Source organism: Manis javanica, chromosome 4 (genome assembly GCF_040802235.1).
Source record: "Manis javanica isolate MJ-LG chromosome 4, MJ_LKY, whole genome shotgun sequence".
NCBI classification, from domain to species: Eukaryota; Metazoa; Chordata; class Mammalia; order Pholidota; family Manidae; genus Manis; species Manis javanica.
This window is the reverse complement of record NC_133159.1, coordinates 56,032,525-56,056,258: the sequence shown is the minus strand read 5'-3', so window position 1 is coordinate 56,056,258 and position 23,734 is coordinate 56,032,525. Positions and strand designations below refer to the sequence as shown.

The following is a 23,734-nucleotide window of genomic DNA, read 5'->3' as shown; positions in this document are numbered from 1 at the left end:
TTCCAGAAGCCCTAGATTTCTGTTAATTATTTCTATCATGTGTGCCCAACCTTACACAAAAACTAACCTTATCAGAAGAGAAGAACATATTTTTAAATTTCATTTTTAAAACTTGTTTACATTTTTAAAAGGCAAGCTTACATTTTTTAAAGTGTTGTGTTTGGGTATACCTCAGAATCTCCCCTTGTAGCCAGTGTTCAAATAATAATAGCTACTCTTTAGGAAGCACTGAGTTTGTGCCAGCACCTCAAAGCAGCCCCATGACATAGGTACTTTTCTTCACGCCTCTTACAGATGAGCTTGTGGAAGCTTAGAGAGGCTTAGTCATTTGCCCTGGGTCACACAGCCAACACTCAAGGCTGTGCCTGGACAGCTCCATTACCACCACCCTATGCTGTGACTCAGAGCAAGGGAAGCATCTTAAACAGAGTGACTCACCTCCAGGTCCCAGGGACCTCTAAATGTCATCCCAAGTAGCAGAGACAGTTTACTCAACAGCGGTTTTATCCTCGTCTCTGTGGTTGTTCTGTTGGTGTGATTTGGAGGGAGCAGATCTGTGTGTCCCTGATAGAGGGGTGATTTGGCGGCCTCTCACATGATCCAGATCCACCCTCCTGGAGCAGACACAAGCCCAAAGGAGCTCCAGGAAGGATCTCCTGGGAAGTCTTCAGTGGATTGAGACATGAGACACCATGGACTGTCCCACACGCTATGTGAGAAGCTCTCAGCTGCCTTATGTGGGGGCGAGGGAGGGTTCCCATTACTCCAAACACTAAAGAGAAGGGACTGGAGACAAGGGGAAGAGGCTTGCCAGAGGCCATGCAGCAGCTGGACCCCAGGCCTCCTAAGCGCAAGGCCAGTCCCACCTGCAGGCAGTGTCGTACCCTGCCTTCCAGGGTGACCCAGCAGTGACAGAACCACTTAGGAGCATGACAGAAACAGAGTCTCAGGCAAACAGGTGTCCCCTCCCAGCCTTGGGCCCACCCCTGAGACTACTTCAGTTTTCATGTGCTCACTTTGTGCTGCTTCTAGTGGCACCCCCATACTGGGGACAGGAGGGACAGTCCCCCAGAGAAGATTCAACTTCCTTGGTTCACACCGCTGCAGAAGGAATGAGCCCATAGCCTGACCACTGGCAGCCCTGAATCATGCCCATGGACAGGCTGGGGCCCTGGGTGAGGATCCCAGCTCTCAGGGAGCTGGCTGGGGGGCTGGCAGGACTCAGAGGCCCTCTGCCACCTGGCTGGTTTGGTCTCCCTGTCATCTGTCACTTAAGAATGCCCATTCAACATAAAAGGGATTGAAGTGAGGAACTGGCTCGGTGCTGCAGGTTCCTCAGGAGTATCTAGAGATTACACTACTCTTCTCATCATTGCTGTAAGGGAAACATGAGTCAGGACAGCACTTGGCATTTAGGAAACTCAGTAAATGATAATAAATCCCATCATCGTCATCACCCTGGATTCCTGACACCTGTGGAGTATGTGCGGCCCAGAACCTTCTCAGATTTCTTAAATGACAAATAAGGAATGCTTATATTGGCATATACTGAGTGTCTCCAAATGACAGCCTCCTTCTTAAGTGCAGTGTTGCCTGTGCATAGCCTCTCACAAGTTAACCAGCAATTTAAATCATGGTGAAGGCTTAGACGTCTCTCTTGTGGTGGCCTGTTTTCATTGAGGCTCAGTGTCTTTTTTTACCCGAGAATCATTGCCACAGACTTGGCCATGGGCAGAGACCAACCCAGCCACATGAAGGAGCAGCCCCGGTCCCCTCTACCCCCTAATCTGCCCCCTGGAACTGAGACCTTTGCCCAGAGCCCGACCAGGCCATGGGCATGATCCAAACCTGTGCCTCGGCAAAGCTGCTGGTTATTACACTACAGACTCCTTCTATCCAGACTTGAAAGCCTAGTGAGGTTTAAACCAAGTGAATTGAATCTGTGAATGCCAAGGGCCCAATACAGTTTTCCCCAAGGTGCATTTCCCAGGACACTTGTTCCATCGAATGTTTACAGTTGGTGAGTCATGATTAGGCTGTCAAATGAAATTGAGGAGTGTGGGCATTTTAATCGAGTTTCTCCCCTGAGGACCACCCTGCCATTGACACGCCGGCTCTGAGTCTGTCGGGGAGGGACAGGGACACTCCTTCTCAGACATATTTGACCATTTTGCTCTCTTTTGTTTGCAGCACTGCTTGGGAGACTAGCTGTTCTCTAGCACTGCCTTTCAAGCCTCCACCGGCATGTGGCTCACCTGGGGAGCTTATTAAGGAGCAGTTTCTGATTCAGAAGGTCTTGGGAGGAAGCTGAGATGCTGCCGCTGTGTCACGCTCCCAAGTGTGCTGATGCTCTGGACCACAGAGCACACTTGGAATGGTGCGGCTTGAGGAGATCTTCTGAAAGCTGGGTCGGCTGTGTTCCCTGCCCCAGGAGTTCCTGTGACAACCTTGTCCCAGGCCTCAGCCTGCGGAGTACTTGAATCATGTGAAAGTGGGCTGGGCCTTGAGCTGGATGAGCTCCTGAGGGCAGGGAACTCTGTCTGTTTTGTTCCCAGCTCTCTGTCCCAAACCCAGGGCAGAGGTGCTCAGGAAGCCCCGGCGGAATGAGTGCCTTCCTAGCGAAATCCACCAAAGATGCCCTTTTCCAGGCATTTTCTGAAACATATGCTGTGCTAAACTGTGGTGGATTTGAGTGTTTAAGGTCCAGGACTACTGCATACTCACCAAAGATTTTTGAAAGCTGTCCAAAGCTCTTTCTTAAACTCATAAATCTGACTTGGCCAACTTATCTATAAGGCCTCCCACTTTGAAGACATGGCTGTGTTTCTTGTTATGGGAACTTGAGTCCCAGTGATCTCTGAGTAACACAGGGCGAGTTCCCACTTCCTGCTCCGGCCTCAGGGTACGGGCCACAGACAGACCAGCATCTCCAGAATGAGCACTCTTCTTTAAGATGTCACCAGAGCATCCCAGGCCAAGTTCATGGTGGCTTATTAAACCAGGCTCACAGATTTGGCCTCATCCTTGTCCTAATTGCCAGTCTAGGCAGGGAGCCAAATTCCTTGCTCTTTAACAGTTTGTCTGTTTGTTTTGATCAGAGAGAACAGAAGGAGAAACTATTTGTTACCATGGTAACTGCTCAGTGAGATTCTGAAGTGGGGGAGCATGGGGTCCAAGTCTCCTCCAATTATGGCCCCTAGGAACCTTCCAGGAACTTATAATCTTGGGGAGCAAGGCCCCCAACACCTGAGCTGTGTAGCTGATGACCAACAGGAGGTAGAGTGAGTGCTTTTCAGTGATTACTGGACTGGGGCGATGCCCGAGGGCTTCCCAGAGAGGCAAAAAGGAGCCAAGCTTTCAAGTGGTTGGATGATAGGGGACCGTAAAGGAAGAGTATGAGAGCGTGGGCAGGTGAGATTTCACAAACTAAAGCAGCTTGCCTAGAAGAGAGCTGGGGACGTAGTAGTACACAGAGAAGCAAATTGGAACTAGAATGTAGAACTCTTGAATGTTAGGTTTAGGCAGCTGTGAGGCCGTCACAAAGAGACAGCCTGTGAGTGAAGCCAAGGGCGGGTCCCCAGATTGATGGAGAGTGAGGGTCCAGCCACCAGGTACAGGTGTACTGCACACGCACATCGGGCCGAGGGAGCAGGTGAGCACTGAGATGCCCCTCTCGCTCAGCTCAGCGGGCTGAGCACAGTGGCCTGGAGCTGACTGCTGGAGGGGCTCCACTGCCCCGTGTTCACTAAGGCACCTGCACGGGCTGGTGGTGGTACAGTGGGCTGACACCTCAGCCGCGGGGTGTTTTCTCTTCACGGCCAGGCATTTTCTCAGGGCAGCCAACTGTGTACATACCCAGTGTGTCCCAAGGAGGGCACTGCTCAGCTTTGCACAGGACGACAAAACCCTGAATGCGTTCTGTGAATACAGTTAGAACCAGAGCAAGCCAGTCTTCTGCTCTGCTGGCTGACAGTACAAGCCAGCAAGTGGTCTGTAATTGTCCACTTCAACCAACTCAACCAAATTCAACCAACTCTTCTTACCACGAGAACGATTCAACTCCTATGCAAGAAATAAGTGAGTACAGAGCATCTGAAGGCCTAAAGATCCTAAAGTTAGGACCAGCCACCATCTGTCTTGAGGGGGTTTGATCAGAGACTTGCACACATCACAAAGCATCCTGCAGTCTCGCAGCCCGGCGGCACCAAACATCACATATGCAGATGACACACAGAGAAATGTAGATGGCTCAAAGGACTCTAAGAGCCAGGGTTTCTCATTGATGGCACCACTCATGTTTTGGTTCCCTAGTCACTGTGACAACCAAAGACTTTACCCTACTTATTTCAAAGGCCGCTTTTGGAGCATTTGAGACAGGACTGAACTTGGGTCACTTGGCTATACTGTGCTCTGTGGTCTCAGTTCAGAAACCTAGGGAATGATGAGGGCTGGAGAAGGAGGACCACTGGTGGAGAGACAGAGGGAAGCTGGCGGGAAGTGGTGAGGAGTGGGCAGCCTACACGCTTCTGCCTTGCCCCTCCTTTGCCCAGTGAACCTGGACACATCACTGCACCCCAGTTGTCTCTTCTATTAAGAGAGGGGATCAGTTCTCATTTAGGAATCTGTCAAAGGGCCCTCTCTAAATTCTATTTCGAGGGTTGCAGTGCATGGCTGTGAAGCCCATGACTGGTTGGGAGCCACGTAGCTGCCCATGGTCCCACAGGCTTTACATTCTTGTTTGTGGCTCCCAGTGCGTGTCCAGAGGAATGTCTCTAAGAATGTATTTAAGAATGGAATTGATAAGTGATAGAGAGTAAAAATTTTCAACTTTACTATATAGTATCAAATTGTTTTGCAAAGTGATTGTACAAATTTCACTGCTACCAGCAGTGTATAAAAGTTTCTGTTAAACAATGTCCTCATAAACCCTGCCACTACATTAGTTTTCCCAGTCTAGTGTGTGTAGAATGGTATGTCAGTGGTCTTAGTTTTCATTTCCCTGACTACTAATGAGATTATGTTTGTCATTTATGTTTCCTCTTCTGTGAAATACCTATTTGTATCTTGTTTGCATTTTTTATTGTGTTGTCCTATTTGGTGAGTGGAATTTTTAAAAACATATTAATAAAAACTGCATATTAATTTCTTGTCAGTTACATCTGTTACAACTATCTCCTACCAAGATAGTTGGTATTCTCAGTTTCTTTGTGGCGTCTTTTGGTGATACTAATGTAGTTGGTTTTCCTTTTTGATTGGTATATTTTTGTGTCTTTTTAAAGAAATCTTTTTAATAAATCACAAGGTTATAAAGATATTTGAAATTGCTCCTAAAAGTTTTAAAGCTTTGCTCTTCTTATTTCAGATTTTAGTCCTTTGGTAATCAATTTTTGTATATATGAGGATTGTCTTTCACTTTTCCTGTATGGATAACAATGACCTCAGCACCATTTATTGAACGGTCCACCCACAATCTGTCACTTTCTCCCTCTAGCAACTTATCATATATATGTAGTTTATTTCTCTAGCCTGTTCTTTGACCAGTTTGACTGTCCTGACTGCAGAACCATCCTGTTTTACTTTAGCTTTTTAGGAAGTCATGTAATCTAGTCAAGTTCCTTCATCTTGCTGTTCTTCAAAATGTCTTAGGTCTTCTTGGATATTTGGTCTTTCATTTAATGAGATAATCATATGCCAGCAAAACCATCTGGACCTTTCATTTTCTTTGCAGGATGATTTTGCACTACTGTTTCAATTTATTTTATGATTAAAAGGCTATTTACATTTTCTATTTCTTCTTCAATTAGTTTTAAAAGCAATATTTTTCTAGGAATTTTTTTTTCTTTGACTGTATAGGCCTGGAGTTTTAACTCTTGCCCCAGTGCCACCTTTATCCTCCAAATGGCCCTTGGTACAGTCAGGCTGCAGAGGTCACACACACTCAGGAATCTGAGGATGCTATCTTCCACGCACACTTTCGGGACTTCCTTAGGCTCTCTTCGCAGCTGCCCTGTCCACCTAGACTCAGCATTGCTCTGGGAGCCCTCAGCCCTACCCACTCCTGGGCAGGTCACCTTGCTTAGCATTATCCCTTTATGAATGGTTCTAAGTGCCTCTTAATGAACCTCTCAAAAATGTATGTAGATTGATGTATCTATATTTTAAATACAGCACAGTGCTGTGGGAGGGACTGTTAGTCATTGTTAGCTGAGATTCTTCTCAGGAAAAATCTGCACCAAGGAATTCTGGAATTTCAAAGCCATGTACTTGATTTTGTATATAGCAACACTTTGACTATAGTGACCAATGTCAAGTTTGAGATCATTATTCGGAAAGGAAAAAATAGAAAAAAGATCACATATTACCATCTTTTCTCCTCTCCCATCCCTGGTACCTCAACACCCAGCCATGTTCCTTCCTATCTGGGGCCAAAGGCACTTCTTCCTTTCTTCCTCTTTCCTACTAAAAGTGTTTGTGTATTCCTCTGCCTGTCAGTGTATAGTACTGATAACATTTTCCATAGATGCAGTCTCAGAAGCCAGTCCTGTCTTTCCAACCCTACTTCCTTCAGTCAGACACATTCTGATTTCATACTCCATGGCTGTGGTTACTCACATCTCCCACATTCCAAAAAATATGTCCTTTCTGGATTTCCCAAATTTACATGGCAGTCAGTTTCCTAGTAAACCTTGAGTGGAGTTCAGAGGGAAAGTTAGGGTCCCTTTTTTATCTGGGATTTGCACTTCATGGAGATCTAAGAACCTTTTGACCATGACTTCTGCCATTGTTCCTAGCTTAGAATTTGCAAAGTTGTCACTCATGACTACTTATGTCTTCCTGGATTCTTTCTCTACAAAGAGGCAAACCTGGTTGTGGCTTTGTGACACACAAAACTAGACTTCCCATGAGAGTAACTGAAATGAATGAGAATTTAGTGACTGTGTCCATTTTTATAGACCCTATAACTCTTTGTTAAAAAGATTAAGTGGCACACACCCCAGCCGCACTAACCAAAGTAAAAAGGCAAAACATGAACACTCAGGTTGGAAGTCTTTTCCAAAATTCCAAACTATTAACCTATCACAAGGGTAATTTGTCATCAGAAAAACTAATTACAGTGCTTTGATAGATCAGAGAAAGAGCAGAACTCAGTTCCTGCCTTCCCTCCAACTTTTGGTCAAGAAGTTGGAAAGAGAGCAGACAGTGATAAAAGGCAGGTTAGACATTTAACTTCATTAAGCATGCTGGGCTGGATGAACTAGCGCTGAAGAGAACCGGACCATGCAGATGATCAGTTATCCACAGGCAGTGACCTCCTGGGGCCTTGAGGACCAGGAGAGGCACTGAAGAACCAGGACAGGAGGTTGTAGACCCCCTGCAATCCTGCAGTTTAAAATGCTGAAGATGAACTCGGGAACCTGACAACAGAAGCAGAAAAGGAGCCAGAAGGAAGGTGTCCTGGACATCTATGGCCCTAATAGAGCTGGGGCTCGGGGCCACTGATGTTGCATCAACAAAGGAGAAACTGCCCGGGGGCTTTTACTGATTGTGCAGCCTTCCACCCGCATCACCAGGAGGATGCAGCTGCCCCGAGGTAATGTGAAGTTCAGCTGCATTCACAGAACGGTGATGTTTCCAAAAGAGAGGGCACTGACCCCACCAGACTTAGCATACCTGGCCTCCTCTGGAACACACAGTCCTCCTCCGCTGATCCTGGCATTGTATAAAGAAATGCTTTCACATGACGTGTACCCTGGCAACAGGGTCTGCACTTTGATTGTGGTTTTTATGACAGTGAGAAACATCACAGGCCCTGAAAGACAGAGGCTACTCTCTTTGCTCTTAACCAAGCACTGCATCAAGGAATGTTCAGCTCTTTTCCCTACTGCTTTTCCCTTCTGCCTGGAGGCTGGAGCCCCCAACTATCTGGATAGTCCTGGGCCCTGGAGCCAGCATGGCTTGCTCCGTGATGGGCACATGGCAGAGGGAAGATGTGTCTTGGGCTCATAAAAGAGCCTCCCTGAGCTCAGCCAGTCAACTGCATCAAAGAAAGTACAACCTACCCTGCACCCCTGTATTTTACTAAGATAAGGCAGATTCTCTAACAATCTGGGCTGTTTTAAACAGAATTTGCTACCTTGGAAAGGAATGCGGTTTTCCTTTATTGGAAATGTCCAAGAACAGAGTGTGGGTGACCCTCTGAATGCAGATGTGGAGCAAGAAAAGGCTTGGCAGAGATGATGCCAGCCTCCCTTCCAGATCTTATGCCATGAACTTACCTTTAGCTTCCCCTGGTATTTTATGGTGATGAAACTTCCCAAGTAGCTTGTCTCCTAATTTGGAGTTAGTAGTACCCCAAGAATTATAATTTTAGGATTTCGAATCCATTTTAAAGTACAGAGCCCCTGCAGACTCGTTTAACCTCCCTCCCCCCACATCTATGCTGCCCCAGCCACCCTGCTCTGACGCCTGCATTGCCGAGAGGAAAGGGACAGCATTCTTTTGTCTTACTAGCTTTCTGGGTCCATTAGAAAGATACCATGGCATTCCCTCTGATTCCAACTTAAATCTCTATAGCTTTTTTGGCAAAGCAGGGGGAAAAAACACTTTATGAGGAGAGTGAACATACCACAGTGGGAGCCGCCCTCTGATTGTTCCCACCTCACCTGCTCCAGTCAGCACAGCCCAATGCCTTTGGAAGCAAATGCACAAAGTACTGCTGATTTAGGGCAATTACAGGATTTCCAAATTATACCTATTCTCCTTGGTTTCTATAGCAACCATCTCTGAATCACACGGTGAGATAAAACTATTGTTTTGGTTAATGAAGTATTGAGAGGTCCAACTATTTAATTCAGTGAGTACCCACTGCGTGTGGGCAGAAAGAGCACTGGGCAGGGAGGCAGAAGACCAGTATTCAGTTTCCCCTCCACTGGGGTTGGATCCAGAACAGGAACATATCCCCAGACACTGGAGATCATGCCCCCAAGAAAAGCAAAGGGTGTCAGCATGCCAGGGGGAGGAAGACTTGGGGGCTTCTGAGTACATGGAAACAATGGGCACAGAGCCAGCTGGGGCAAGGGGTCTCCTGGACAAAGCCGAGACCCGGTGAGGCCTGGTGCAGGGCCAGCTCGCACAGCTCCCAGGGCTCCGACAGGGCTTGAAGAAGCAGGACCAGGGGGTGGAGCGGCCTTCGGCAACCCCAGCACCTAGGAGGTCAGGGAGGGTGGGTGGCCCGTTCTCAGCTTTCTACCTGTGCAATAAGGGGCTTGAGCTGGGTCATTTTCAAGGCCCCCTGCACCTCTTTTGGATACTAGGACCTCTCTGGTTTGGGATCAGGTTTTAAATAGCTGTATTTACAGTTAGACAGAGATGAAAATAGCAGTTTTATTGGTGGTCATGTGCAGTACTTAAAGTGGACCTGCAACCAATTACTTTCAAAAGGGTACAACCCTGACCAAGTCCAGACCTGCACCGTGGGGCTACAGTGCAGACACACGAGGGTGGGCAGCCTGCCTCACACCCACGAATTCCGGAGAAAGAGAGACAAGGCTCTCTGGGCTGGGATTCAACTGTTTTTCCCACAGTAAGGCAGAAGCAGTGAGGAAATGTCTCCGCCCTGTGTGCAAATAGCCTGGTTGGGACCCTTCTCCAGCCCCACAAGAAGAGAAACCTTGCCATCCCATAGGAAGAAGTGAAGGAGAGGGAGAAGGGTGGGGGCCTGCTGACTTCCCAACACCCAAAGTGGGCAGAAATTCCTCTTTTGTAGATAGGCGAGACCGAGTCTTGCTGGTATTCAAGCACACTCTGCCCTTGCCTATGAGGCTCTTGCTGGTTCATACCCAGCCTACCCCTCCTCTGGTCCCACTAATGCTTTTGTCTTCAACTTGGCCTAGATGGGGGCAGACCTTTGAGCACTGACCAGGCTAACAGCAGAATAGAAATGTCTTCAGCAACAAAAAACTGCAAATTGCTGATTCACCCTGAGGGGATGCAGCCACCGCTCCCCCCCACCCCCCACCTCTCCGGCTATCTTTGTCATGAGGAATGCACTTGCCAGAACACTTGTGTGGCCACAGGCTCCCACGTGGACATGTGGGACGCTGAGATTTGGGTTTTAATTTTTAATCTGAGGGCAGTTTAGTAACTGGGCTGTTTTCCTCTGTGGCGTTTTGTCTTTACTACTGCTGTTGTTATCGTTTTGTTTTAAGAGAAAAGCAAGGAGGGAGGGAGAAATCTCATAGTCCCTCACCTGGATTTCAAGATCTTTATAATCTTCCTTCAAGCTACCTTTTTAAACATACCTCCCACTGATCCCCTCTGTGGTGCCTGTATTAACTAAACAAAAAGCAACATCACAAAATACTGTGTGCATCTTGCCTTTGAGCATTTTGTCCATACCTGGCCCACTCATTTCTACCTGGATGAATCCGTTCTGCCTCCAAGGCTGAATTCAGTGCAGCTTCTTCCAAGAGGCTATCCTGACCCCTCCAGGCCGCTGCAGTGCTCTTTCCTGCACACTCCAAAGGCTACGTATTGACTCTCTTTTCTTTCCTAAATCAGAATGCACAGACTGAAGAGGATTTCACTGATTCCTCATGATAATCCTAGTAGAGAGATATTATCATGTACTTGTCCAATGTTTTTCTTTAGACAATAAATTGCAGAGAAAGAATTCAAACCCAGCTCTATCTAGCTCTTCAGTACATGTTCCCTACTTGGCCACAGAGCTGTTCACAGATGTGGAAAGGGCAGGGCTGGCCAGGTTTGGGTCAGTTGAGGCATACAGTATGGAAAGAAGCTGGAAGTGAGGCTGGGCCTGATCCTGGAGTTTTGTACATGTCAGGACGGTGCATCCTGAGCTTGAGCTCTGTCCCACCGGCAAAAGGAAGACAGTACCTGGGAGTAAGAAGGCTTCAGCCACCTGGAAATGCAAGGTCCAGTAGGTGCTCATTAGTTTCAGAGTTGGTAACACAACGGCTGCAAACACAGACTCTAGAGGCAGACTACACGGCTTTGAATCTTGGCTCTGTCTCTTACAAGATGTGTGACTTTAGACAAGTTACTTGCCTTCCTGAAGTCACTTCTTCAGTCCTTGTCTGTTTTGTTTTTTTCTCTCAGGATTGTTGTGAGCAGAAAATGAATTGATACATGGAAACCTCTTTGAAGGGCACCAGGTACATGGCACAAAGCAAGTCCTGGGGCACAGCGAGCACTACTGCCTCTCTGTGTGGGCCTCAGTGCCTTCATCTGTAAATGGAAGTTGGACCAGATTGTAGTACAGACACTATTGCTTCCCTTTCAGCCTCCTCTTAGATTTCACGAGTTCTAGTTAATCTAGACTTTGCTTCCAATTTGGTCCATCATCCTAGCAAACCATTTAAAATAGAGAAGCAGCTATGTGACCTTGAATGGTTTATTTTATCTCTAGGCCTTAGTGTCCTCACCCATACCTCCTGCTTAACTCTCTGAGAACCCAAGCAGAATAGTGCACACCTGTAAACTGAGAGATGTTTCTGGGTCCCCTGGATCTATAGAGTGCTAGAAGCAGGGCTATTGTCCTTCCCAGAATCCCTGGCCCTCAGTCCAGATCCAACCTCCCTGCTCAAGAGCAAGTTGCCCTGGAAGCTAAAGGTCTGAGTGAGGCATTTGTGAGGTGCGGTACAGCTCTGAGAGGGTGAGAAGCCGAGAAGACCACCTCCCCAAGCACATGGCAGCCCGGAGGGCTTTCCAGGTGCGCTTTAGGCCCTCATAATTCTGTAGCCTTTCCTGTCCCATTCTTAGATGAAGACAATTTGCATTTTCTACATTTAATGTAAAATTCTCTAATAAACAGTTCGTGCCTCACACCAACCAATGACTGCCTGCCTATCAGACCCTTTCAATCAGTAATTCTGGAGCCACTGAAGCATCCAGGCTTCCTGTGAACATTTACTTGTGTACACCCCAGTCCCTTGCACAGTGCCTCAGGCAACAGTCTCATCAAATATTTAGCCATGCACAATAGGCCTCTCCAGCCTTCCAGACTCCAATATCTGATATCTCCAATATCAAAGCCAAAGTCATATGCTTTCATTTTCTGTTATGGGAGCACCCACTTCAAAGCCCCAGTTTCTCATTTGGTTCTGGCAGTCTAAACTATGCTGTGACTGCAGATAGGCCCAAACATGTAGTGGCTCAACCAGAAAGCAGTTTACTTCTCTCTTGTCTTACAGTCTAGCAAGCTGGATGGTTCTCCTTGAAGCAGTGATTCCAGAAACAACTTCTTATATCCCGTGGTTCTACCGCCTTCAATGCATGGCTCTCAGAGTGGTCCTGGGAGTTCTCTCCATTGCTGTCTGATGGCGAAAGAGGAAGAGACAGAGAGCCTAGAGGATAGGCCTGGAAGTGTCATACACGACTTTCATCCAGAACGCTTTGTTTACCTGGAACTCATTCACACAGGCAAGGGAGGCTGGAAACTGTAGTCCAGCTGGGTGGCCAAGAAGAAGAGGAAATGGGCCTGAGGAGCATTCAAGGAACATCGCTGCTGCTGTTAGGTGCAGTACTGGCCCCAAGTCCTGCCTCTTTGGCCTCTAAAATTTTACTAGTTCTGTATTTCCACTAACATCTTCTTTATTTTTTTATCCTTTCACAGCTTCTTATAATAACCCCTTTTTTCCCTCTTTCTAAGCTCTCTTCTTTCCAATTTCCTTTAGACAGTTGCCAGTTATTTTTCTAAAACTCAGATCTGATCATCATATTACTCTCCTGACCCAAAAATGTCAGTGTACCTACACCTATACTTACAGAATAAGGTACAAACTCTTCAGCCGGGCACACAAGTTCTACTTGTTCTCACACATCAGACCTTTCCATCTCTTATTTCATGTTCTCTCCTAACCATGCTGGCACATGTGAAATTCCTTCAGCCTCCTCTGCCTGTTAAAACCACACCCATATGTCATGCCCGCCAAGAAGCTGTCCTCAAGTTGCCATGTAGGAATTTTCCTTTCCTCCAGCACCCTCACAGTCCTTTGTTTATCTCTATTTGATTATTATATTACTGTGATATGATACATTATTCCCATGTTATGTGTGCAAGGACAAATGTACATCAGCAAAGAGTGGAACCAACTGACAGTTACACAGAGTCGCATGCCTCCATATTGTACAGAAAAGCAATATTCTTGTGAAACTCATCTATTTCAAACTTTCACATCAGATTCTTTGTTCAGTCTTCATGAGTCAGAAGGAATCATCTCTTGTTCTTTTCTAAAATGCCTTTCTTTAATTGTAAAGACATCATTTTTTAACACAAGTCTCTGTAATTTTAATAGTCATAAAATTTAAAAGCAGTGTTGGAGGGTATTATGGGAAGGAAGAAGAGGAAGAACTTTGCAGTGAAGGAACCTGACAAACACTGTGTCCTCCAGGTGGTCAGGGTAACGTCAGTGGTGGCGGGTCACATCTCTGGAGGTGGTGGGAGGAGTCTGACACTAGGGCTCTGTGAGCTTCCTCCCAAAACATTTCTCCAGTTGAACTACAAGAAAAACATCAGACAAGTCCCAGTTGAGAGACATTCTGCAAAATATCTGTCCAGCACTCCTCAAAAGTGTCCAGGTCATGAAAACCAGGGAAAGTCTAATAAACTATCACAACCAAGAGGAAACTAAGCAGACCTGGTAATTAACTATAATGCGGTGACCCGGACAGGATACTGAGACATAGAAAGGACATTAGAAGAGAATAAGAGAATCTGAATAAAAAATGGACTTGAGTTAATAATCATGTATTGATATGGGTTCATTTATTGTGACAAATATTCCATGCTAATTTAAGACACTGATAGAGGGAAAACTGGCTGTGAGGTATTTGGGGACTGTCTAAACTACATGTGATGGTTAATTTTATGTGTCAACTTGATTAGACCATTGGTACTCAGTTGTTTGGTCAAACACAAGCCTAGATGTTTCCATGAAGATATTTTTTTAGATGTGATTAACATTAAATCAACAGACTTTGAGTAAAGCATATTACCCTCCACAGTGTGGGTAGGCTTTATCCAATCAGTTGAAGGTCTTGAAAGAAAAGACTGAGGCCCTCTTAGCAGGCAAATGACTAACATGTGGATTTGAATTCATAATTGTGTATCAACATTGGTTCATTGGTTGTGACAAATGTACCACAGTAACGTAAAATGTTAATAATAGGGGAAACTGGCTGTGAGACATATGATAGGAGGACTCTCTTTACTGTCTTTGCAAGAATTCTGTAAATCTAAAACTATCATCAAATCTAAAAACAGTTTTGAAAAATCAGACTTGTAGAATTCAATTTTACTAGTAGAAATAGGATTTAAAACAGTGACAGAAGGAGCATATGCCATTATGTTTCACCATAACAACCAGGGTCCTGATGAAATGGTACAATACAATGGGGTGAAACTGACTTCTGTTACTGATTTGCACAGAGAAATACTTTCATTTAGCTAATGACTATTTTATAGTGGAAACACTGTTATGTGGAAATACTCAGAATACACTGGAAAACTAAACTTTTGTATTTAAAAGAAGTGTATGAAATATGCTACCTGTTTTTAATGGGGATAATCATTTTCACTCTTCAATAATTATTCCTCTTTTTCTAGGCAGTTCTTTCCTGCCGCTTTAAGAGACCAAAGTGGCAAAGAGAGAACTGGGAGCAGAGGCAAGGGAACTGTTGGGAAGAAAGGGCTTTGCTCTGTCTGGCAGGTCATGTTCAGAACATCAGGGAAGTTGGAGATGAAGCTGTTCATTCAGAAACGTTGTTTGCCAACTATATACCAGGAAGTAAGTGAATCATTTACAGATGCTACTCTCAGGCATCTTATCATCATTTGGGTTTGTAACACACACACACAGACATCCACAGATATATATAAATATCCACGTGTATTATATCCTCATATAAGTCATGTGTGTATAATAAATATAAATATGTAGATCATATACATATCCTGTGTCTTTCTTTGCCTCACCCACGGACAACTGTTCCAATGTGTTTAATATATATCTTGTATGTATGTGTTTCTGCAATAATGTATAATTCTGTTTTGCAGGAAGTCTTTAATTTATATAAATGGTGAGGTATCACATATCTCATCCCATTTTCTTACTCTTTTCAGTAGCACTATGTTTTTAACACCCATTCTTATTATTCTGTGAACTTAGAGTCTTTTACCTGTGATTGCTCCACAATACTCCAAGGCGCACGTCATGGAAAGAAAGACCCTCCCCACCTGGCCCATCATGGTGTCTGACACTGTCCCACCAGCCCCTCCTCGGGGATACTTCATCTGGTTGGCGTATTCCCTTGGATCTAGGGTACAAATATTCACTTACACATACCTGTTCTTCTAGGGAAGTTTCCAAAGAAGGATTCTGGATCAGTTCATTAAGACTATGCTGGCAGCTTATTCAAAGCTGTAATTCATGTTAGTCTACAAATCTCTACCTACTGAGAATATATCATTTCTGATTTCTATGGACCTATTTTCCTTTTCCCCGGAAGACTATGTTAACTGCATCTCTAAAATCCTCATAGGATTTCTAAGCATTAATTGGTTCAGGATGCGCACCTGAGGGAGAATAGGAAGTAGAGGATTTGGGAGGCAGGAACCAAGGCCCTATCCTGGCCGAGTCCGGTTGGCTGGGCCATCTTGGACAAGTCCTAACCTCCTTCTTGGTTAACAGGTGCTGAAGTCACTCTTCCTGGTTTTAAATCTCCGTTCCACAACTTTCTAGCTGTGTAATTTTTGGGCAAATTACTCACCTAGGAAATGAGGTAATTAAACCACAGATGATTTCTCAGATGGATTCCAACTCAACTACTGTTTCGTCCACAGATGATTTCTTGGCTCTCTGCCCTTTTGGTCTCATTCTTCTGTCTTTTCTCCAATGTGCTCTTCTCTCTCCAAGGTTTCTCTCCATATAGCATGTTCTCTATAAAACATTTCCTTAGAACTCAGATTTAAATAAAGAATGGTAGAGCTTTACAAATAGAATAAATGAAGGTTAAAAAAAATTTGTTTTTCTTATTAATTGACCTAATAGATAACTGCTTAAAGTAATAATAGTAATGATGTATTAGGTGATTATAGCATATGAATGAGTGAAATGCATGGCATTGTTATAAGGGATGGAGAGGGGATGGGTTTAGAACACTAAATTATAAGGTATCTGCACTGCATGTAAAGTGTATAGTGCTATTTGAAAGTGGACTTAAATTAGTTACTGCAAATTGATAGGCTAAGAGAGAAGAGAAGATGGAATTATATAAAATGCTCAGTCAAAACCAAAGAAGGCAGAAAAAGAGGGAAAAAAATAAAGTACAAATACAATGAATAGAATACAGTTGTAAACATGGTGGATATTAAACCAAATACATCAGTAATCATATTAAAAATAAATGGTCTAAATACACTGATTAAAAGAGTCATTGTCAGAGTAAAGAGGGAGACCCAGCTATATATTTTTTTACAAGGAACCCATTTTAATTATAAAGACACAGATAGATTAAAAGTAAAAGCGTGAAAAAGGATACTATAACAATACTAATCAAGAGAGAGCTGGAGTAGCTATATTAATTTCAGGCAAATCAGACTTCAGAACAAAGGAAATTACCAAGAATAGAAAGGGTGATTACATAATGATAAAAGAATCAATTCTCCAAAAAGATATAGCAATGCTTAGTGTGTATGTATCTAACCACAGAACATGAAAAACATGAGGCAAAACCAACGGAACTTCAAGGAGAAATAGACAAGTTCATTATTATAATTGGACACTTAAATACCCCTTCAGTAATTAATAGATTCAGCAGGTAGAAAATGAGTAATAATTCAGTCGAACTGAACAGCATTGTTAATCAGTAAACCTAATTGACATTTATAAAATACTTAATCCAACAAGAGCAGCATACACATTCTTTTCAAACTCATATGGAGCATTTACCAGGACAAACCCATTTGGGGCTATAAAACACACCTGACCAAATTTAAAAGACTAGAATTCATGCAAAGTATGTTTTTAGACTACAGTAGAATAAAACAAAATCAATAACAGAATGATAGGTAAAAAAAAAAAATCCCCAAATATTCAGAGATTTAACAGCATAGTTTTTGTTATATGCAATAAAGCAGTGCTTATAGGGGGAAATTTATAACATGGAATGTCCGTGTTAATTCCACCTCTAAAATCTCTATGTTAACATTAGAAAAGAAGAAAAATCCAGAATCAATCATCTAAGCTTTCCCTTAGAAAACTCGAGAAAGAACAATTTAAGACTAAAACAAGCAAGGGGAAGGAAATTATAAAATTGAAACAGAAATCAATGAAATTAACTGGAAAACAGAGAAAATCAATGAAACAAAAAAACTGGTTCTTTGAAAAAAAATCAATAAAGGAAGAATTGACACCAATTCTTTACAACCTGTTTCAGAAAATAAAAACACAGGAAAACCTCCTAAACTCATTCTATGAGGACAACATTACCCTAATACCAAAACCAGATAAAAACATTATAAGAAAGGAAAACTATAGACCAATATCCCTTATAATCATAGATGTAAAAATCCTCAATAAAATTTTACCATTTTGAATCCAACAATGTATAAAAGTGAATTATGTATCATAACCAAGTAGGATTTACCCCAGGTATGTAAGGTTGGATTAACATTCAAAAATTAATCAGTGTAATCCACATCAACAAGTTAAAGGAGAAAACTCACATCATAACAACTGATGCAAAAAAAGCACTTGACAAAATGCAATATGTTTTTATGATTTTAAAAATTCTCAGCATAATGGGAATAGAGAGGAATTTCTTCAACTTGATATAGAATATCTGCAAAAAACCTACACTTAATATCATAAGAATGAAAAACTGTATGCTTTTCTCCTAAAACTGGGATGGCCCCTCTTGTCACACCTAATCAACATCGAACTAAAAGTCCTGGCTAGTGCAATAAAAAGAAAAACAAAAACAAAAGGTAAAATGTATGAATGAAATTTTGCCATGTGCTACAACATGGATGGACCTCAAAGGCATTATGCTAAGTAAAACAGAAAAAAATACTATTTTCTCTGCCTTTTATGTGGAATCTTAATAAAAAAAACAAGCTCATAGATACAGGGAATTGATTGGTGATTGCCAGAGGCAGGGTGGGAGAAATGGGTAAAGAGGGTCCAAAGGTAAGAAGAAAAAATAACAACAATGAAAAAGAAACATAGGAGGGTAAACAAGACTGGAGAAGAAAATCATGAGTATGATTTTGGGCATGTTGAGTTGGCAATGCCTGGGGGACACACAGGAGACTATTTCTAGTACTCAGTTGGAGCAATGGGAATAGATCTCCAGGGAAAGGTTGGGGCTGGATGGACAGATTTGATAACCATATTTTCTGAAACAAAACCTGGGAACCAGAGTTTGCAATAAATTTTTGTGTTTTGCCCAGATGAAAGAGAGAAAAATTTAATACTAAAGTGTTGACATTCTTTGGATATTTCCATGTTTTAGGCAATTTGTTTAACCTCTTTATCTTGTCTCTTCATCTATAAAATTGGGATAATAATGGTACCTACTTTATAGAGTTCATGTAAGTGAATACTGAGTATTTAAGGAGTAAATAAATATAAAATACTTGGAACAGTGCCTGGGTCATAGGAAACAGTCAATAAATTTTCTATGCCAACTAATAGGGACCATAGAATGAAATATTTTTTAAAATAATAATAAGCAAAAGGTATATAGATTGGGAAGGAATAAATAAACTGTCTTTGTCTATAGGTTACATTTTTGCTTATGAAAAAAATCCCAAAGAATTGACAAAATAAAAAACCCTCTGAAATTAATAAATGACTGCAGTAAGGTCACAGGATACCAGGTAAATGTACAAAGTCAACTTCTTTCGTTTATAACAACAATAAGCTTTAGAATTTAAAATTAATAACACAGTTCCATTTACATTAGCATAAAAAAACTTGAAATAGGTTAAAATTTGTCAAAATCTTTATAGGATTTATATTCAGAGGAATCTGAAACTAAAATGAAAGAAATCAAGATCTAAATAAATGGGGAGACAGTTTTTGTTCATGAGTTGGAGGACTCAAAATTTGTTAAGATGTCAATTCCTCTCAGCTTGGTTTATAGATTCCACATGATCTGATCAAAATATGAGCAGCTTTTTCATGGAATCAACAGAGTGATTCTAAAGTTTATATGGAAAGGCAAAAAACCCATAATAGCAGACACAGTACTGAAGAACAAAATTGGAGGACTGACATTACCTAACCTCAAAACTTACTATAAAGCTATAGTGATCAACACAAAATGGTAATAACAAAAGAATAGACACATAGATGACTAGAAGTAGAGAGCCTAGAAATAGATTGACACAATTACAGTCAACTTATCTTCTTTTATAAGTTTATTGAGATATAATTCACATACCATACAATTTATTAATTTAAAGTATACAATTCAATGTTCTTAGTATATTCACAGAGTGCAGTTACCACCAGTATTAATTTTAGAACATTTCCATCACCCCAAAAAGAAACCTCATACCCATTTCCTTCCAACCCTCCCAGCCCTAGGCAACAACTAGTCTATTTTTCTGTTATTTATAGTTTTGCCTATCTGGACATTTCATATAAGTGAAACCCTATAATATGGTGTTTTGTGACTGGCTTCTTTCATATATATTGATTTCAAGGTTCATTCATGTTTTAGCATGTATCAGTTCTTCATTCCTCTTTATTGCTAAATAATGTATAGTCAACTGATCTTTGACAGAGGTGCAAAGACAATTCAGTGGAGAAAGGAAAGTTTTTTTTTTCAACAGATGGTGTTGGAAAAATTGGACACCCATATGCAAAAAAATGAATGCAGACACAGACTTTATACCCTTCACAAAAATTAACTCAAATGGATCATAGACCTAAATGTAAAATGAAAAATTATAAAACACCTAGAAAATAACATAGAAGATAATCTAGATGACCTTTAGTTTGGTGATAAACTTTTACTTACAATACCAAAATAATGTTGATAGTATGTACCCTGAATATTATATAATGAAAATGTTTTTTTTTCATCTGGGATCTTCCTCCTAAAAACCAGTCTAACCATGGTGAAAAAAGTTTCAGAGGAAAACAATATATAGGAGCACATATCGCAACATTAGAACCTCTTATTATTAGGATAGAAGAGATCTGAGTATATTTGCAGTCTAAGAGTAAGAATCCAGTCAAGTGTGAGCTCAAGAGATAGGTTAGAGATGAGTCACTGATCGAGTAAGGTGCTAAGGGAGTAGTTTGAAGCTTTCTTCTACATCAGATTCACTTGAGGGGGCTTGTTAAAATTCAGTTCTCACCTATGAGACTCTGATTCTATGAATATGGGCTGGGTAATTTTTTTATTGAATAAATCTGACATGTAACATTGTGTACGTTGGGTTGGTATGTTTAACGAGCGCCCCAGGTGATTCCAATACAGGTGACTGGGTTGAAAAGCATGCCAGGGCTCAGGTGAAGGAATTAGTCTTGGATGGAGAAAAGAGAAAATGCTGGAGGATACATGTGGGCGAGGGGCTGGTGGAGTTTTATCCGGCGGCCTCCTTTATCTATGAGGTAGGAGATATCTCTGTGAACAAGGGGCTATTTGTAGCAGCAGGGTGCTAGGAGAAAGCAGTGAGGCTGGTAACAAAATTGGCAGGAATGGGAGAAGATGCCTGCATGGGATAAGGAAAGGGATTCTGAAGCAATCCTGATCTTGGAAATTAAAATTGTAAAAATGATACTCTCCTTGTGAAGGAGAGAAGTTTACTACAGAGTGTATAGAAGGGGGAGGAGCCAAGAAAAAAACTGAAAGAAAACAGACCCAAAATTATAATTCTGAACATTACCACCTGTCTCTACTAGAAACGCAGCATGGTGTAAAATGCCCAAGCCCTGGAGCTAGCCAGACTTGTGGAATTTAGCCTCTACTGCTTAGTTAATCCCTCTGTGCCCATTTGTAAAATGGAGGTCTCCACTTTATAGACTCATGGTAAGTTCTAAATGAGTTAACACATGTAAAATAATTAGAACACTGCCTGGATCATGGCAAACACTCAAATAAATGTTAGCTCATTTACACTCCACAAGCCATACCCTGCTTGAATTTTACACAAATAAGTCAATCATATTTCAAACATAGACACTCAGTTCTGTTTGAGAAAATCTCATAGCTTTGTGGAAAATGAAAACTAGTACATACAAAACTTCAGCATAAGGTGAAAAGATGTTTTGGGAGCTCAGAGGGAGAAATTCCCTCCAGCTGGAGGTGCCATTTGGAGGTGACCGTTGGAAGAGAGTAGGGTTGAGGGGACAGGGTTGGGGGATGAGCTGAGTGGAGAAGCAGATATAGGAACTCCCAAGAATATCGTTATTAAGCTTATGTGTGTAGAAGACTCGTGGAAGGTAAGACTGGGAAGGGAATTTGGGATTTGTTTGGAGGGAGCTGGGAATATGAACCTAAAGAATTTGAACTTCAAATGTATAGGCAACAGGGAACCATGAGGTTTGTGTTGCTTCTGGGTTTTTTTTTTTTTTTTTGCAAGAGCTTCTTAAAATTAAGAGTTAACTGAAGATTCCCATGCAATCATAATAATACAGAGAGATCTTGATAAATTTTACTCAATGTTCCTCTACAGTAATAACTTGCATCTGTAGCCAATATCATACCCAGTGTATTAACATAATCCCCTGCTTTTATTCAGATTTTCTCAGTTTTACTTGTACTCATTTGTGTATGTATTTAATTCTATGGAACTTTATCATATGTGTATGTTCGTATATCTACAAGCACAGTCAAGATACAAAACAATCCCATCACGAGAATCTCTCATGTTGTCATTTTATAAGCACATTCCTCCCATGACCCTCCCTAACTCTTACTAACAATACCTTTTCTATAAATTGGTTATTTCATGAAAGTTACATAAATGGAATCATATAGTATATAATCTTATGTGATTGGCTTTTTCTCATTCGCTGTAATTCTCTTGCGATTCATCCAAATTGTTGTGTGTATCAATTGTTCTTTTTTTTTGGGTAGTATTCCATGATATGGATATACCTTGAATTATTTTACCCATTAAAGGATGGCTGTGTGCATTTTCTGTCAACATGGTTTTCATTTCTCTTGGATAAATGTCCAAGAGTGCAATTGTTGTAAGGTTAGTTACATGTTTAGTTTTATAACAAACCACCAAACTATTTTCCAGAGTGTCCTTTTACATTCCCGCCAGCAATGTATGGGTGATCCAGTTGCTCGGCATCCTCATCAGTTTTTTATGTTATCACTATTTTTTAAGTATTTAGTAGGAGTGTAGCAGTATCTTGTGCTGTTAATTTGCATTCTTCTAGCAGCTAATGATGTTGAAAGATTTTCATATGGTTATTTGCTATCTGTATATCTTCAGGGAAATGTCTATTTGTGTCTCTTGCCCATTTTCTAGTTTTTATTATTGAGTTTTGAGAGTCCCTTACATATTCTATATACTGGTCCAATGCTAGATATGTGACTTGCAAATATTTTCTTCCAGTGTATATCTTTTCTTTCCATTAGTTTAACAGGGTCTTTCACAGAGCAAAAGCTTTAAATTTTGTGAAGTCTAATTTATCAAATTTTCCTTTTATGGAAACTGGTGTCAAGGTCAAGAATGCTGCCTAGACTAAATTTCAAAGATTTTGGTTTTTTATGTTCTAACAATTTTGTAATTTACATGTTATGTTTTAGTCCCTTATCCATCTTAAAGGTATGAGATTAAGATTGTAGTTTTCTGTGTTGTTAGCTTGTTTCTGCCTGTGGATGCTCAGTTGCTCTAGCACCTTTTGTTGGGAAGACTAGCCTTCCTGCATTGAATTGCTTTTGTGTCAAAAATCAGTTGGGCATATTTGTGTGGGCCTCTTCCTGGGTTCTCTGTTCTGTTCCACTGATCAACATGTCTGATCGACATGTCTATCCCTTCACCAGTATGACCCAGCATGATCACTTTAGATATGTTGTCAGCCAAAATATCAAGCAGAATGATTCTTCTTACTTTATCCCTCTTTGTCAAGAGTGTTTTAGCTATTCTAGGTACTATGCTTTTCCATATACATTTTAAAATAAGATTGTTTATGTCTATAAAAAGAAAAAAAAACCTTGCTGGGATTTTGATAAGAATTGCATTAAGCCTATAGATCAATTTGGAGAGAATTGATATTTTACTAAAAGTCTTCTAATTTATGAACATATTATGTCTCTCTACCTATTTAGTCTTGATTTCTTTTATTAGCATTTTATGATTTTCAGCATTCAGATTCTTTATGTGTTTTGTTATGTGTATATAAACTATTTCACTTTATTTATAGTGATTGTAAATAAAATTGTGTTTTAAATTTTAGTTTTCATATATTCTGTTACTATATAAAAACATCCTTTTACATTCAATCTACCTCTATCACTGAATGTGAAGTGAGTTTCTTCTCACTTCAAATACCATATAGTTAACTTGTATTTCTTTTTTTTATCCACTCTGCCTATCTGCCTTTTTAATTGTTGTGATTATACCATTTACATTTAAGGTAATTCTTGATATATTTGAGTATGCAACTTTATTATTTGTTTTCTTGTTTTCCTCCTTTTCTCTTTTCTCACCTTCCTGTGGGTTATTAGAACATTTTTGGGG

The 23,734-nt window shown here is 41.4% G+C and overlaps 1 long non-coding RNA gene across 1 annotated transcript; it reads left to right on the top strand.

Annotated features, from left to right (window-relative positions):
* Positions 1-1,599: 1,599 nt before the first annotated feature.
* On the top strand, positions 1,600-14,879 carry LOC140848913 (uncharacterized). Its single transcript, XR_012130206.1, has 4 exons — positions 1,600-3,652; positions 11,119-11,174; positions 12,213-12,536; positions 14,627-14,879. It is a non-coding gene; the product is annotated as an uncharacterized lncRNA (long non-coding RNA).
* The last annotated feature ends 8,855 nt before the right edge of the window (positions 14,880-23,734 follow it).